Source organism: Miscanthus floridulus, chromosome 8 (genome assembly GCF_019320115.1).
Source record: "Miscanthus floridulus cultivar M001 chromosome 8, ASM1932011v1, whole genome shotgun sequence".
Classification (NCBI taxonomy): Eukaryota; Viridiplantae; Streptophyta; class Magnoliopsida; order Poales; family Poaceae; genus Miscanthus; species Miscanthus floridulus.
Genome location: NC_089587.1, coordinates 4,447,520 through 4,465,637, shown reverse-complemented (window position 1 = coordinate 4,465,637; position 18,118 = coordinate 4,447,520).

Here is an 18,118-nt window from a genome sequence, read left to right as displayed (position 1 = left end):
CGTTTAAAAAAAAAAAATAGATTCAGCTGCAAGTTAGTAGAAGTTGAGTGTATACAAGACAAAACACAAGCAGCCAAGCAATCACAAGACCCTGATGCAAGCGAGCGAGCATCGCTTCATCTGCTCCCTGAGACTTGCCGGTTAAAATCAGATATGTGACTTCAAATTCATGGTAAAAAATAATTATGCTTCATTTTTCGTCAACTTCGATTGATGTACATGCTTTGACAGCTCATCGTAACGCTCCATGAAACACAAAAGTAGCAGCCGTGGAACCGTTCTTCGATGACGGCTGAACATATTGACAGGCAGAAGAGAGAAAAGGGCAGACCCAGTGCCGGAGGCTCCCACATGAGTGAGGTCTGGGAAAGGAAAAAACTGAGGCAAGCCTTCTCCTCGTAAAATCTACGGAGAGGCTGCTTCGAACCCGCGACCTGGTGACTCAGTGAGACAGTTCTCACCACTGCACCAGGCCGCAGAAGAGAGAAGTTCAGTAAAAAAAAAACTCCTACTTTCTTTATATCTTGTGCCACGCAATTGGTCGGTTAATCTCCAGTTATTTCTCCATTTCACCCACCAGTTATTTGTTTATGCAATGGCATGTAGAAAGCACAACAAGAGGATCTTGGAGCAATCTTTCAAAAGAAAAAGGATCTTGGAGCTAGTGATGCAAGCACTGCACTGCATCTGTACCTATCCGACAGTTGGGAACAAATAGTGCTAGCTCTATCATTTGCAACTTACAGTGGTTGACATTCTATCTTGACAACTGCATTATTTCAGGTTACATTACATCGATCATTTCATACATGTGTGTGTATATATAACAAAAAGACAAACCTAAAAGCTCCAATTAGCATATATAGTGCTTCTTATACTGATCCATGATCCGGTAGGAAAGGCAGATCATATAAGTGGCGAGCTGTGACTCCCTAACAGCATGTGGTTGAAGCCTGCAGAAAACGCATGCTATGGTTGACTTGACGCAACCAATTAAACGCCACTAGTGGTAAGCCTTAAAAAATTTAAAACTACTAGTTACATATCTCCTGATGCTGATGCATTGCATAACCCTTAGGAAAATGACAACCTTTTCCCTTTTTTTTTTGTCTCTTTTGCTCTTTTTGAACAGAAGCAGCACTTTGCAATTTAGGGGTCGCAGAATGAGATGATTATTACAACCATCTTCTAACTACAAGATCGGCGCAGTCGTTTTCTTTGCATCTTCTCATCACCTTCCAATGGTAGGTTAATTAGGTCTCAGCTACTATATATGCACAAGTGAATATATAGTTTGTCACTCTGAAAGTCCATTTCCCCCCTTATTTATATTCTAATAAAAGCAGAAAGACGTACAAGGGAATAGACTACAGGGCACTCAGTCATGGGATCTTCAGAGGTTGACAGTAGTGGCATGCACTTGCAGCAGGTGCTACTGTGCTAGACTGTGTCAAACAAATGAACTGTGAATTGTATGTTCCTCCCAAGTATAAATCTGGAATGATGTGGTTTAAGAGTATAGACAAATCTAAAACCATGCTTACTTCATGAACCCAAACATTATGTCATCTCTATGACAAGGTGATGCTGGTTAAAGCCAAGAGAATATTTGACTTGAAAACACAGTTTTTTTTAAATAAAACTTGAAAACACAGTAAAATTAATTATCCGTCGCTTTTGTCAGCTCATTGGATGACGCTTGAAAGTAGCAGCCACTGAACCATTCTTCGTCGATGAGGACTGAATAAATTGATACACACCAATGACTGATTCAGTAAAAAGATTTATTTACCTTTTATCTTGTTGGGCCGATTGCTTGGTTACTACTAGTACAAACTATCCAAACTTGTCTGTTCCTTCACCAGCTAATATAATCTTGCTGAGCTTTTGTGATATTCCAATGGCCAAATGGAGGAGACATGCACGTTGATTTTAGAATAAAAATACCACTTGAAAGATGACATCACATGAATGTGAGAATCATTTTCAAAAATGATATTTGGGAGAAATTATCTACAATTTGGACTTTGGCACATATTAGATGAACAATTGTAAAACAAGCTATGTGCCATGCTCCTAAACAATTTAAACCATGTAGGTTTGCTTCAAAGGTTAAGAGTGAAACCGAGCAAGCATACCATAAGATATACCTAGTGTATGCAAGATAAAAGATTAAACATGCAAATGCAAACTTAGGCATGAAAAGGAACTAGATGCTAATTGAGATTGTAAGAAATTAAATCTAGTTACCTAACATGGGAAGGAGAATTTGAGTCATAGTATTCATTAACCCACTTGGCAATTACCTTGTACATAATGATGCACCCTATGAAATGCACCTATACTTTGTCAAGTCTCCAAATTCCCCGAAGTCCATCGGACATCTCATTTCCCTTTCGGGATCCAAACCTTTTTGGTGCTCTTCATGTTGGAAATGATCTCATTTGGCACCCAAATGTGTTTGACCCCATTGTTGGCTTGCTTGTTCTCCTTGATGGCCACCACCTTATCATTTTTCTTCTTCTTCAAGAGATAAGGTGTGGAGGCCTTTTTGTCCACCTTGTTGGTGTAGGTGTTGGTGAGCTTCCTTGTTTTCTTTTTATTTTTCTCTTTCTTCTTAGCTCCTCCCCCATTCTTCACCTTGCACTCATAGGACTTGTGGCCTTCCTTGTGGCACACGTAGCAAACCACGGTTTGTCCTTCATCAAGCTTCTTCACTCCCTTGACGGTGTTATCTTGATAAAGTTGGGCTTGCTCCATCTTGCCTTTCACTTGAGTCAAGTCCTTGGTGAGGAGAGTCACTTCTTGCTTGAGTTGCTCATTCTCCATTGCGACCTCTTGTGTGCATGTTTCTACAACAACTTTCTCAACATAAACTTGGTTGCACAAGGATAAGTCTAAACATAAATCATTACAAGAAATAGAGACATCTTTTTTAGGCATGTAAAAAATTGAACGTTTCTTTTTATGTGCCTCGGTGGGGGTTGTACCGATGGCTTCAAGATTTGTAACTTTATTAGTTAGTTCATCACAATATTTGCACATGGTTTCCATTTTAGCAAGCAAATTTTTATAAGCATCTTGTGAGCTAGCTAACTTTTCTTTTAATTTTTTATTTTTCTTTACAAGTTGCTCATTATTGATTGTGCATGCATTTGTTGTTGCACTAGTCTCAAATTGCTCAATTTTAGTAGATAGTTCAATATTGAGATTAGCAAATGTCTCATATTGTTCAAGCAAGGTTTTATATGCTTCTTATGAACTATCTAGCTTTTCTTGCAACATTTTTAGCTTTTTTTTTGTTGGCTAGTGCAAGCCTTAGCATATTTAAAATTTTCTTGCACAAGTTCATTAAGAGAAGGCATTTCATCATCACTATCACTCTCACTAGAGGATGAGCTTTCGTTACCTCATGCCATAAGACACACACGAAGAAGAGCTTGATGATGAGTGCGTGTGGCCTCGCCTCTTGTGATGGTCTTCTTCTTCACTTGAAGAATCATCCCATGACCTTATTGATGTGAGAGCTTTGTCCTTGCATGCCTTCTTCTTTGTATTGGGTGTGAGCTTGTTTGGATAAACTTCCACAAAGTGCCCCAACTCACCGCATCCATAGCATCTTTTCTTTCTTTGCTCATTTCTTTGATTGCTGAAGATGAAATCTTAAATTTGGATGGGCACACCCTTGATATTGAGCATTTGGATCATCTTCTCTACCTTGTTGATAAATTTGATTGATTCTTCATCAAGGTCGGAGGTGGAGGAGAAAGATTGATCATCATCACTTGAATCATCATCATCTTCTTCTTCTTCTTCTTCTTCTTCATCTTCACTTGAGGAGCTTGAGCTTGAGCTTGTCTCAACTTGCTTGTCCTTCATCTCCTTTTTCTCACTATATGCGATAGCTTTGCCTTTGCTTGATGACGAGGCTTCTTCTTGACCCATCTTCTGTGACATTTCAAATGCCACTATTTTACCAATGACTATGGCCGAGGTCGTGGTGCTCAAGTCCTCCATGTTGTAAAGGATGGTGATGATGCTTGCATATTTCTTTTATGGTAGCACAGAGATGATCTTCCTCACGATGTCCACATCATCTAGCTTCGTTAATCCTATTGAATGGAGCTCATTGATAATTAGATTCAAACGAGAATACACATCACGAATAAGCTCATCATCATTCATTTTAAAGGAATCATAATTTTGTTTAGCTAGACAGTGTTTTTGCTCACGGACATTAGTTGTGCCGTCATAGAGCTCTTGGAGTTTTAACCAAATTTCATGTGTCGTATTTAAAGTAAACACTTGGTTAAACACATCCATGCTAAAAGATTCAAACAAGCAATTTTTAGCTCTATCATTGAAATGAATTTCTTTTTTCACTCTGTGGGTTTATCAGGATTTTTAATGGGTTTTATCCCGTCACGAGTGACTCTCCAAACACCCAAATCTACCGTCTCAAGGTGACAAGCCATTCTAGCTTTATAGTAGAGGAAGTTAGTGCCGTCAAAGTGCGGAGGCCTAGAGGTATCCATCCCAACCACTCTAAATAGCGTCGGCTCAACGGCGGTTAAGCCAAATGTCCAAATTGAGCCAACCTGGCCCTGATACCAATTGAAAGGGACCGTGATGCCTAAGAGGGGGATGGATTAGGTAACTTAAAACTCTAACTCTAAACTATGGCCTCTTTTTCTACCCATAGCAAAACCTAGATAAAAGATAAACTATCTAAACGTGTAACTATGATTTTGCTAGTATGTTGTTATCTCTACCACAAAAGAAGTTATGCAACCTAGGTTTTAAACCTATCAACTAGCCTATCACTAAGCTAGGAAAGTTGAAAGCATCTAGGCCCCTAGTCGGGTTTTGGTGATTAATGATAATACGTGATTACTGTGACTAACATGTGTTTTGCAGAGGCAATTAATTGGGCTATCATGGTGGTCGTGCCCCTACGATGGAAATCGTTTTGGTTTTCAAAGGATGGACGACAAGGTTAAGGATGGACTAGTTCTAAGTGGCGTTTGGTGTTGAAGAGACACTTAGTGTAGTTTAGAACTTTGTTTTTCCTTTGGCCGTACTATTAAGGGAGGTATGGATGGGTAGCTTGACCTAGGTGAGTCTAGTGGGTTAGGTGTGGTGCACACTTGCTAAAACTAGCGCTAGGTAGCTCCTAAAAAGCCCTTAGATCCATTGGAGCAAACTTTATTCACGTATGATCAAGAGTTAGAAGTGAATGGAGGGTCAAATACTGACCGGACGCTGGTTCCGGGGTGACCGGACGCTGGCGCAGAGTCCGGTCAGTTCATTTGATCAAGGTGAAATCGTTTGGTATGACCGGACGCTGAGAGATGAAGTAACCGGATGCTGAGAGCCAACGTCTAGTCGACTCCAGTAAGGTTCTAGAGAGAGAAAATCATGACCGGACGTGTCCGGTTAGTGCCGACCGGACGTTGTCCGGCGTTCGGTCACCACATTAACACTGGAGTTCGGGGAGAACTGGCCAGAGCGTTCGGTCAACATGACCAGAGCGTCCGGTCACCCCGCAGAGGCACATAACGGCTCGTTTTTTAACCAAGGTTATAAATACTTCCTCTATTCGTGTGAGGGGGTACCTTTGTTCATTCCAATAGCTGAAAAACACCTTTGAGAGTGCCAAGAAGAGCAAGGTCCTAGTGAGGTGATTGAGATTTGAGAATCCCAAAGAGAGCCCTCATTAGTGAGATCAAGAGTAGCAAAGTATGCATCCACCCTTCTCATTAGGCTTGTCGTGGTCAAGTGAGAGTTCGTACTTGTTACTCTTGGTGATCGCCATCACCTAGACGACTTGGTGGTGATTGGGAGCTTGGTGATCATCCGGCGGAGCTTGTGGATGACCCAACTTAAGTTGTGAGCGGTTGTGGGTGATTCACCACGACGGAGTATCAAAGAATCAACCCATAGAGAGCACTTAATCCTTGCGCGGATCAAGGGGGAGCTACACCCATACGCAGGTGCTCCAACGAGGACTAGTGGGGAGTGGCGACTCTCCAATACCTCAACAAAACATCGCCGCGTTTGTAACACCTCGGGTGTTAGCCTTGCATAACTTGACTTGCATAACATGAGCATGAGCATCAAGCATTCATAAATCATCATTTACAATTGAAACATCTGATCGAAACATATGAAACATTGCTTGTTATTTCATGTTCCTTGTAACATATACATATGATCATGTGCAAATAAATACTAGTGTGTAATGTTGGTCACTATAACACCTTAGCTACACTTAGGTTAACAAAAGGAACCTTGTTCATGAAGACCACATTTCTTGATCAAGCATTTAAGTGTTATTTCATGTGTTGACCTGAATGGCTATATGTGTGACTACTTCATGAAATGCTTGAATGACCTTGTGAATTGCTTAAACATGTTTAGAGTATCATTATAAACAACTTTGATTTTCATGGCTAGGGCTAATTAGGTCATTATGTCATAGCCCAAGTGGGTACCATCTTTTAAAAGTGACATGTTTGACTAAAGTTGAACTAGGTGTTAGAGACCTTGCATGGAGGAGTTCACTAAAGCAAAGTTGTAGAGTTTGACATAAGGAACAACTTTGATTTTTGGGCCTTTGACTGATTTAGCTTCTAACATGCTTGAATTTGGATTTCAAAAATCATCGAATCACTGTTTTCAACACTTAGCCATTTTTGTTCTAAGTCATACTCTGACAGTGCTGTCAGCCCGACTTTGGATCGATTTTACTCGGTGTACGATGTGAATTGGAACACGATCTTTGAACAACATTTGTAACTGGTACCTTGGGCTACAAAACTCATGTTGGGCATTTGCACGAAGGAGCCACGGATCAGCGGATATATCGACTTGGAAACGCGCTGTCAGGCCTCTCCGATCGCGTCTGAATCGGCTGATCAGCTGTCTTTGGTGGCCGACCGTTGCCAGGACAGAGCCGCCGCGTGGAGGTTCCGTCGGCCGCGCGTCGCCGTTGCCCTGACCGCGCAGGCCACGCCGCGCCCGAGCACGCCTTCTTCACGCCAGCGTGCGCCCGCTCCATTTCCACTCGCCCACGCCAGCTCTCTCCCTCTCCAGCGCCCTCCCTTGCTCTCGCCGCAGAACCAGGCCACGCCGCCGAGCACAGCACCGCCTCCGCCGTCGCCTCGTGTGCGTTACGTCGGACCACCACCGCCTCCATCTCGCCCATAGCTGCGCCACACCTCCCTCCACCCCTCGTCTTGATTTCAGCGGCTGTCACGCTTCGGTGAGGGCGAATTCACCGTTTCCTTTCTCACCGGAGTTCACGGTCGCCATGGCCGCCTCCACGGCAAGCTGGCCATAGCTCGGCTCATCGGCGTTTTTCCTTCGGTTTTGAGCGTTGGCTTTAGGTCAGGACGTGTAGTAGCTGATGCCAAGACGTTACCGTCGTTGGTGATCCCGCCGGCGTGGAACGCGATGACCAGCGCCGCCGCATTCTAACCCCCGCACCACCGCGCCGTGGTCGAGAGTCGTCGGAGCTTTCTGTGGAGCTTTTGTTGTTGAAATAGAGTCGCTAGGTCACCGTGGTACCATTGCGCGCCTCGCCTGGCTTTCCCGTGGCCGGAGATGGCCGGCACAGCGTCGAGCAGCGCCGCCGTGCCGCCATCACCGACGACAAGCATGCTCCACCCACCCTCACCCGCCACCACCTAGGTCGTTTGACGCGCGCTACTCAGTTGTTGGTGTAGTGAAGACCTCACCGCCGGCAACCTCGCCGTCGGCGAGCTCTGGCCGCGCCAGCACCGCGCAGCGCCGCTGCCCTGCTTCGGGTCGATGACATGTGGGGTCCCCTGACCACCGGGTCCCACCGGTCAGCGACTGCAGTAGTGAAGGATGGCTCATTTTGATTCCAGTTTTTGATTTGTTTGGTTATTTTTGTATCTTTAGTTTGGTAGCTCCTAAAATTGTGAAATAAATATGATTGTGTTGCTTAGGAAGTGTAGTATTTAAGAAAAATATGTTCTTGGGTTCAACAGTAGAAATTTCTGGAGATTTAAATAGGGATTTCAAATGTGCTTTTGAATGCATTCAAATTTGTTTATTTTATATCTAGAGTCCTGTGCTCCAAAAATTATGAAATTTTTGTGGTAGGCTATTCTTGTCATACCTGAGCTTGGATAAAAATTTGAGGACCAGTGCATGTGTAGATCTATAGTTATAGATTTTTCTTTTATAAATAGTTAATCCTTGCATGAATTTTTATAAATTAATTATGAGTCCAAAATTCATGAAATTTGTTGGAGGTGATACTAGTACCATATGGATGTTAAGAAAAATAAGAAATCTGTTGCTTGACACTTTTCAATAGGATTTTCCATTTATGCTATTTCAAGCCTTGCTTCCTTATCATTTTTGTATAGGATGTTTTACTTAGTAAAATGACCTGAAATTTTTATAGTAGTCATTTGATAGCATTATTAAGGCTCTGTAAATTTCTGAGAATTTATTAAGCACATCTGATATATATTTATTATTTAACCTAGTTATATAAATAAAATAATAAAGGCAATTTAATAAATAGTTTGGGCTTTGCCATTATATTATCCTAACTATGTTTGGTATGCTTAAACTGTTAGTAGGTTCTAGGTTGTCAATTTGTGAATAATTACATGAAGTAGAGGTGTTATTACTTTATATTGCATGTTAAGTCATTTCCGGACTGATTCTAGAATATGATGAGTTGCATGTTGAAACTGATATAGACTGTAAAAATGGTTAATAACAAAGTTGTAGAAAATTTGATAAGCTTTCCAGAAAGTCCAGGATCACTAGATTTGGAATTGTAGAACTCCAGTTATGAGTGAAACAAGTAGATACTGTTTATGGCATAGGCGATGCATTGTAGAAGTAGTTGAGTAGTAAGCGAGAAGAGATATGCACCTACTCAAACAACGCGATGCACTTGTTAACCTTATGCATTCGTAATACTCATACCATACTCATGCATCTAGGATCGGAGGAAGAGATCACGTTGCTGGAATTCGAAGAAGCAGAGGAAGGGAACCCGCAGGAGGATCCGCAAGCCGCAGCTCCCGAAGGCGTGGAGCAGAACCCTGAAGAGCTTCCGGAGTGCCCTGACCATCGCCCTACTTCCTTTCTGCGAGGCAAGCCCCGGAGCATTATAAGTCTCCCAGTAATTTACAAATGTTTACTTACGTAATTATGATCGATGCATTAGGTTATAAGAGTTGAATGAAACCACTTGATGCATGTACAATCCTTGTCCAGATATTACCCCTTTAACCGGTATAGGTCCAAGATCGAATATATATGCTTAGCCATGCTTAGACCGGTAGAAGTCGGGTGATGTCCTGTCACCTGCGAGATATAGGTGGATACCGGAGCACGGTTGGCTATATCTGCTATCGTGGAACAGAACCATGAGGTAAAAGTAAATTGAGACCGGACGGGAGGTCGATAGAAAAGCAACAAGGCATGGAGGTCTTGGGTGTGGATCTATCCCCGTCTGTGTCGATCAAGGACCGTACCGTTGTTGGAACTTCTGACAAGATTGAACGCATGCCTCTCACTTAGCTGGCCGGATAACTCGTTCCGACCGCGAAGCCGAGTAATTCAACTCAGGCCGGGAATCGTTCTGTTGTGCGCTCCTTCCGGGGAACGATCAGACTGAGCCCAAGGGCAGGTTTGGCCTGAGCATCCTGGCATCTGGTGTTCCAGATTGTGCGGCGCGGTACGGACCCGCGAAATGTGTACCTGAGTTGTACCAAAGGTGACCTAAGACTATCGTGGCTGGTAGATCTGGGTTTGTGTTAGGAATAAATTCCCAGCTGGTAGAAATCGATTCGAATCGCCGTCTCTCCCGGATAGTGAGAAACTTGGCTAGCTCCAACATCGTAGCAACTATATTATGAAACATGATGGTTCAGATGAATATGGAATTACAATACCTGCTATGGTTACTATTGTATGATTCTAAATAATATACCACATGTTTGGCACAGGGTAGTTGCTAATCTAGGAATGGATAGTTATAATTAACTTGATAAAGGAATCACAAGTGTACAAAGATTAATTGCCTTTTTCGCAAAAATGTTGTCAAGTTACGTCCACTTATACAGCCTTGCATAATCCTTGGAGTCATTTTATTTCTAGTTCATGACGGGTAAGTCTAGCTGAGTACCTTCTCGTACTCAGGGTTTATTTTCCCATTGTTGCAGATGGCACTGTGTATCATGGTTATTGCAAGAGTTGCTTCTATCCCGCTGTGGATGAGGAGTAAGCCTTGGGCAGGCTTCCTTAGTAATTCCTATCCTTGCTTTTGTGGATCGTGATCTGGCATGGCACTGTATCAAACTATGTTGGAAACTTTATCTTCGAACTTATTTGCTTCCGCTTTAATTATCAAACTCGGTTTGTAATAACTTTTATTCGTACTCTGATGATGAAAAATATCTGTGAACTTTATGTAATATGTGGCATGTATGTTGAATCCTGTACGATCTTGGTTGTTGTAAATCGTTTATCGAGACCCGTCGTGGTACTCGACGGACTACCGGGTTTATATGGGTTCAAGTATGACAGTGCAACCGCTTGCGGGTTTGCCATTATACTTGTATTCTTATAAATTGGTCGGTTCTGCGACAGCGTTCCTCCTTCTCTCTTTACTTTGAGCAATTCAATTCTTGCCATTTACATTCATAGAATTGCCATGCTAGAGTAGGATTGGAACATAGGTTGTTAAACTTTTGTACGGTAGATCAATAGAAATACTTTCTAGGCACAAGGGGTTAATTGGGCTAACCGTAAGGTTTAATTATCGCAAAGAAATTTAGAATTAGCCCAATTCACCCCTTCTCTTGGGCATCTTGATCCTTTCAATTAGTATCGGAGCCTCATGCTCATGTTTTTAGGCTTAACCGCCTAGAGAAAGATATCTCACGGAGATGGTCCTCCACCTATCTTTGAGGAGGATGATTTTCCATATTGGAAAATCCGCATGGAGGTGTATTTAGAAGCTCTAGATGTTGGAATTCTTAGAGCCGCCTCACAAGGTTTCCCAAAACCTCAGGATGCCACACACCCACAAGGCGATGAGTTGAATTACGAGAAATGGAATGCAAGGGCTTGAAACACCATCTTTAAAGGCCTTTGCAAAGACGTGTTCAATCGGGTGAGGAACCACAAAGACGCCCATGCACTATGGTCGGATGTTTATGCGCTCCATAAGGGAACAAAGAGTGAGCGTGAGGAACTCTATCATCTCATCATGAAAAAGCTAAATTCTTTTGAGATGCTTCCTAAAGAATGTGATAATGAGATGTACTCTCATTTGAATGTTCTTGTAGAGAAACTCAATAGGCTTAGACTCACTCAAATGCAACCTTCCGACGTTGTAAGAAAAATCTTGAGTGTCCTCCCTATTGACAAATATGGGCATATTGTGACCATGCTTCATCAAGGTGATCTTTCCACCGCTACACTAACACAAATCTTGGGAAAGATCAATGCTCATGAGATGTACATGCACATCACACCACAAGATGGCTCATCCTCTACTAAGAAGAAAGAAAAAGACTTAACATTCAAAGCTAGCCAAGAGAAGGGCAAAGCAAGGCTTGAGTATGAGAGCTCAAGTGATGATGAAATTGATGATGCAAGTCTTGCTCTCATGGTGAGAAGAACCGTCAAGATGCTAAAGAAGCTCAACAAGAGTGGCATCAAGTTTGATGGCAAGAAGAAGAAGTTCTTCACTAGCTCTAGAAGGAAGCCAATCTCTGAGATGGATTGCTACAATTATGGAGAACTTAGTCATCTAGCACACCAATGCACCAAGCCCAAGAAAGACAAGTTCAAGAACAAGTACAAGGGCAAGAAAGATGACTCAAGCAATGAAGAAGAAGATGAGAAGAAGAAAAACAAGCCATACAAGAAGAGAGATGGCAAGAAGAAGGACTTTCACAAGAAGAAGAAAAGTAGAAAGGCATACCTCATCGGTGATTGGCTCAAGGACATTGATTCATCTAGTGGCTCATCCGATGATGATAGTGACAACGAGAAGATGGCCGCCATTGTTATTGACTCTTCATCATCTTCACCGCCACCACCACCACCATCCTCTATACACCTATGCCTTATGGCCAAGGGTGATCGCAAGGTATCAAATGATGATAGTAGTAGTGATGAACATGCTAGCAATGATGATAGCGCTAGTGATGATGATGAATATAAATCACCTTCTTATGATGATCTTGTTAAGTTGCTAAATCAATACACTAAGATCATTAGAAAGAGTAGAGCTAAAAATGAAAAACTAGAAGCTAAGAATGACCCTCTTTTAGCAAAATATGATATAGCCGAAAAAGCTAGTGTTGAGCTTAGAGAAGCAAATGATGCTATATCATCCAAACTCAATGAGCTCAAATCTTCTAAGAAAGAGCTTAAATATAAACATGATAAACTTGAGGGGATACACAATGAGCTCATCACTTGCCACAACATGCTAAAAGATGAATATACTACTTTTAAGATTAATCATGATAATCTTGTCATTGCTCAAGAATATTTATCCAATGAGCCACATGATGCTACTAACAATGCTGTTAAGATTGATATAGCTACATCATATGATGATTTGATCATTGAGAGCATTGAGCAAAGTTCTAGTAGCAAGGGCAATCAAGTGGTTGAGGCCGATGATTATGATGAGTTTGTCAAGCTCAAGAATGACAATGAAAATCTCAAGAAGGATCTTGAAGAAATCAAAAGCCACAACACTATTGTGCTAGAAACTCTTGATCATGATGGTGATTTGATTCTTGAGAATGAGAAACTATCGGGTTCATAAACCCAGGGTCCCTCAGGGACCGGCTTCCATGCCAAGGCTAGACCCAAGAGTCTAAAAACAACAGGGCAAAAGGGCCGCCCAACAACCGACCGGAAGGCCTGGCCCAAAAAGAGCAACGCCCGCTCATCAGCTACTTCGGCCCACCTGTCTGACCAGAGCACTGGATTCGGGCTCCAGCCGCTCCGGATGGCCTCTTTGATCGGAAGGTCTGCCCTGAGCCCGACTTCTGACTCCAACCCCGCGTCTCTCTGACCCGGGGTACGTGAGACCCTGCTCGCCGTTCTTCTCCGACTGGCGCAAATGAAGCCAACTAGGGCCATCCGACCGGAACGCCACTCGGGAGGGACCAGGGACAAACAGAGAAAGCAGCACGCGGGTCAAACCATGGTACGGGGACCATACCCTGTAACAGTGTTCCGCAGCCACCCTAACACAAGCAGTGTTGTAGGTGCCGACATTTATCCCTACAGTATTGTAGGTGCCGGGATTCACCATACCCGGTAAACGTGGTGAGACTCCTCACATGCCTCTAGGCATCCAGCAGTATTTTGCAGGTACCGACGTCAACCCTTCCTAAAGAAGACACCGCAACCTCCCATATGCACCTGACATTCTACAGTGACATCAATAGTATTGTGGGCGTCTACCATCATCACTACCCTCGTCGGCGTGGGCAACAAGGCTTAGAAAACATCCGTACTCTCTCTCTCTCACCTGTAAAGCCATCCCCTTCTTCTATAAAAGGGGATGCGCTCCCTCCAACAAAGGAGATCAACTTCTTCAAGCACCAGATTCGCTAGATCGATAGCTCGCAACCCCTCAAGCATGCGCTTGAACACCTAGCTCATAGTGGAGTTCCGGTCGCCCTCGGCCCTTCCGGTCAGACCCGATCGGGCCTCTCGTACACCCCACCTTTCTCCTTCTCGTTTGTAACCCCACTACAGACTTCGAGCACCTAGGCTCAGGAATAAAGTCACTGACCGACCCCGACTGGACGTAGGGCACGTTGCCTGAACCAGTATAAATCCGGTGTAATTGAGTGCTAGGCCACCTCCGATCACAACGTACAGCAAAACTATAAATATTCACTAGTTGGTCACTTTCTGTACCGATAGTTGGCGCCGTCCGTGGGGAAGACACTGTACGTTCAACACTTTTTGGTCATTGGATGGCCCATTTTTTCACCACCCCCGCCATGGCAGGCTTGCTGGACCTTCCCGCACTCTCACCCGCCGGGATGTGGGTTCCACCCGTCCTTGAGCCGTCCCAGGCCTTCCTCTTCAGAAGCCTAGATTTCATCACCGACCCGCTCGGCGTACTCCACCTCCGCGAGGAGACTCGCGACCCGGCACCCGTCGGAGAGACGTCCTCCATCAACTCCGGGACGCGCGACTTCAATGGCACGGCATCTGCGCTTCATTCTGAGCAAACTCTCTGCTCAAACCCCACTGTAAGTAATACGCGTACTCTCATTCGCCCTTTATTTACTATCTCCCACCGATCACCCGGAGGGACTGCACCGCCTACACCACAAACACCGTACGATTGGTTCCCTTACGGCCTCGCGTCCTCCGTGGATGCTTATGCTTAGGGGCTCTGAAGGACGCTGGCACCATCTCCACTCACGTCCGAATTCGTAGGAACGGCAGGCTTCGCTCCTGTAGTTTCCCACGAACTCCTGGATAACAAGGGTGAGAGCGATGGTTCCAGCATCAGTGATGTGGCGCCCCGCCACCATCTGTCCCGAGAATGCGCTATGGCGGACGGTCCAGGGCAATCGCCGGTGGTTGCAAAGTCTGCGCAAACTCATGCCCCTCTAGACCCGTGTGCGGAGGCCCTCACGTCTGTGCGAGCACACGTCGAGGAATTATGACAACGGCGGCAGAGCCAGCCGCCACCTGCGCCGGCACGGTCGGTGCGGCACGTTCTGCCCCATGCGCATGGCCCGGTGGGTGGCGCTCGGGGTCGTGCTCGTCCGGTCCAGCACGACATCGTGAACGAGGGGAACGATGTCCCACAATTCGCCCGGGCCGGCCAGAATATCGCTGCTGCAGCAATGCTTCTGCGTGGTGTTCCTAAGCCCGTCGACCCTCAGGAGCGGGCAGTCTACCGGAACCTCTGGGTTCTAGTAGAGGCCGCCGCCGTCCAATAGGCAGAAAGCTCCACATTGTGACTCTGACCCGCGTCCTCTCTCCCCACCGGGGGGACGGGGACGCGCCAGTCGGATCGATCCGTTCGCTTGCCCCCGCAGCCATCGGGCTCGGCTCGGGATGCGGCAGCCGCACCACGGTCCGACCAGGCGCCTGCTCCACACCGACCGCACCAAGACGCTCGTAGCGTCATCAGCAACCAGCATCGGGCCCAACACGGCGACGATGTCCACCATACGGCAATAGGCGACACGGATCCTGGCCAAACCATTGAGGGAAGCGGTGAAACGTGCCCTAGGCACGGTCACCGGCTAGATGACCAGAGCCCTAGCCCTAAGGGTCCAGGGCCACGAGCCTTCAGTCAACGCATCCAGAGAGCACCGTTCCCACAGCATTTCTAGCCTCCCTCCAACATCACCAAATACACTGGGGAGACAAACCTAGGCATTTGGCTTGAAGACTTCTGGCTCACCTATCAAGCCAGAGGAGTGGATGATGACTATTTCATCATCCAGTATCTTCCTATTTGCGTGGGGGAACATGTTCGGGCATGGCTTGAATTCCTTCCTCATGACAGCATCCACGACTGGGCGGACCTCAAGAGGGTCTTCGTTGGGAACTTCCAGGGGACGTATGTCAGCCCAGGAAACTCCTAGGACCTCAAGAGCTGTCAGCAGGAGCCCAACGAGTCCCTGTGGGATTACATCCATAGGTTTTCTCAACGATGTAACTTCCTCCTTGATGTCGTCGACGTAGACGTCATCAGCGCATTCCTTTTCGGGACAAACTGTGAGTCCTTGATCCACAAGCTTGGTTGCCTAAAACCCCGCACCACCCGCAATCTGCTCGACGTTGCCACCAACCACGCCTCTAGCGAGGAGGCGGTCGGAGCGGTCTTCAGCGGAGGCCAAGACCAAGGCAAACCCAAGTGCATGGATCCAGACGAAGGCCCCTACACTCAGAGGGGCAAGAAGAACAAAAAGGATCAGCACCGGTCGGACAACACCACGTTGGTCGTCGCGGCTGATCGCATGCCCAGGCAGCCCCAACCGGGACTACCTGACCACTTCAACAAACTCATGGATGGTCCGTGCCCCAACCACGCCTACCCTGTCAAACACCTCTACTAGGAGTGCGAGCTCCTCAAACGTTTCCTCCGATAGACCGGCGGGTCAAAGGAGGGAGACGGCAAGGAGCCGGCAGCCAAGAGGGGAGGCACGGGAGGCAAGGATAGAGACGGTTTCCCCGAACCTGAGGAGTGCATCATAATCTTCGGCGGGTCCGACGCCATCTGGACTAAACGCCAGCATAAGGTACGCTATAGGGAGGCATGCGCCGCCGAGATGGCTGTCCCCTCCTTTCTTAGCTGGTCGGAGTCCCCGATCACCTTTGATCAAAGGGACCATCCCTCCTGCATAGCAAGACCGGGACGCTACCCGCTCGTCGTCAACCCCATCATCCACAAAAAGCGCCTCACCAAGGTGCTGATGGACGAGGGGAGTGGCCTCAACATCCTGTACATCGACACCCTCGATGCCATGCGCATCCCCCGATCGAAGCTCCACCCGGTGGGCTCCCCCTTCCATGGGGTAATCCCGGGTGCGCTAGCATACCCGCTTGGACAGATCGACCTACCTGTCATGTTCGGCAGCCGGACCAACTTCCGCTCGGAGGTCCTCACCTTCGAAGTGGTGGACTTTCCAGGGTCCTACCACGCCATCTTAGGACGACCATGCTATGCGAGATTCATGGCGATGCCCAACTACACCTACCTCAAGCTAAAGATGCCAGGTCCAAACGACATCATCACCGTGAGTAGCGCCTTCTCGCACGCCTTCGCGTGCGACCGTGAGCACTACAAGCTTGCCACCGCAGTCGTCAACTCCTCCGAGCTCCTACAGCTCGGGGAGTCGTCAACCCCAGCAGTCCCAGACTGCAACAAACTGACCTCCTTGACGGCCTTCCGCCCGCTCAAGGAAACTAAGGTGGTGGGTGTCGACCCCACCGACCCAGCCAAAATGGTGCGAATTGGGACCCAGCTCCTGGCCAAATAGGAATGCGAGCTCGTCGACTTCCTACGCGACAATCGCAATGTCTTCGCATGGCAGCCCTCTGACATGCCGGGGATACCACGGGGGGTCACCGAGCACGCACTATGCCTTATCTTGGGCTCAAAGCCCACCAAGCAACGCCTACGTCATTTCAACGACGAGAGGCGTAGGGCCATAGGCGAAGAGATCGCCAAGCTCCTGGTAGCTGGATTCATCAGGGAGGTTTTCCACTCCGACTGGCTCGCCAATCCCGTCCTCGTTAGAAAGAAGACCGGGAAGTGGAGAATGTGCGTCGATTACACTAGACTTAATAAAGCGTGTCCGAAGGATCACTTTCCTTTACCACGCATAGACCAGATAATTGACTCCACCTTGGGTTGTGAGATCCTCTCCTTTTTGGATGCCTACTCAGGCTATCACTAGATTGTGATGAAAGATTCCGATCAGCTCGTGACCTTGTTTATCACCCCATATGGTTCATACTGCTACGTGACCATGCCTTTTGGCCTGAAGAATGCTGGCGCCACCTACCAAAGGTGCATGCAGCAATGCTTCGCCGACCAAATCGACCTGCCTGATCAGGCTGAACGACTGAAACCAACAATCGCCATCTATGTTGATGACATAGTGGTCAAAACAGCTCAAGCTTGCGACCTGATCGCAAACTTGGCCGCGACGTTCGCAAACCTCCGAAGGTTCAACATCAAGCTAAATCCCAAGAAGTGTGTTTTCGGGGTTCCGAAGGGGAAGCTGCTTGGGTACATCGTATCCGAGCGCGACATCGAGGCCAACCCCAAGAAGATCGTAGCCATCTCCAACATGGGCCCCATACGCAACATGAAGGGCGTACAAAGGCTCACTGGCTGCCTGGCGGCCCTAAGTCGCTTCATCTCCCGGCTCAGCAAACGGGGGATGCCACTCTACAAGCTCCTCAAAAAGACGGACGCCTTTGTCTGGACTGAGGAAGCCTAGCAGGCTCTCAAAAGCCTCAAAACGTCCCTGACGTCGGCTTCAATCCTTGTCACTCCCAAATGGGGAGAACCCCTCCTCCTTTACATCGTGGCAACTAACCA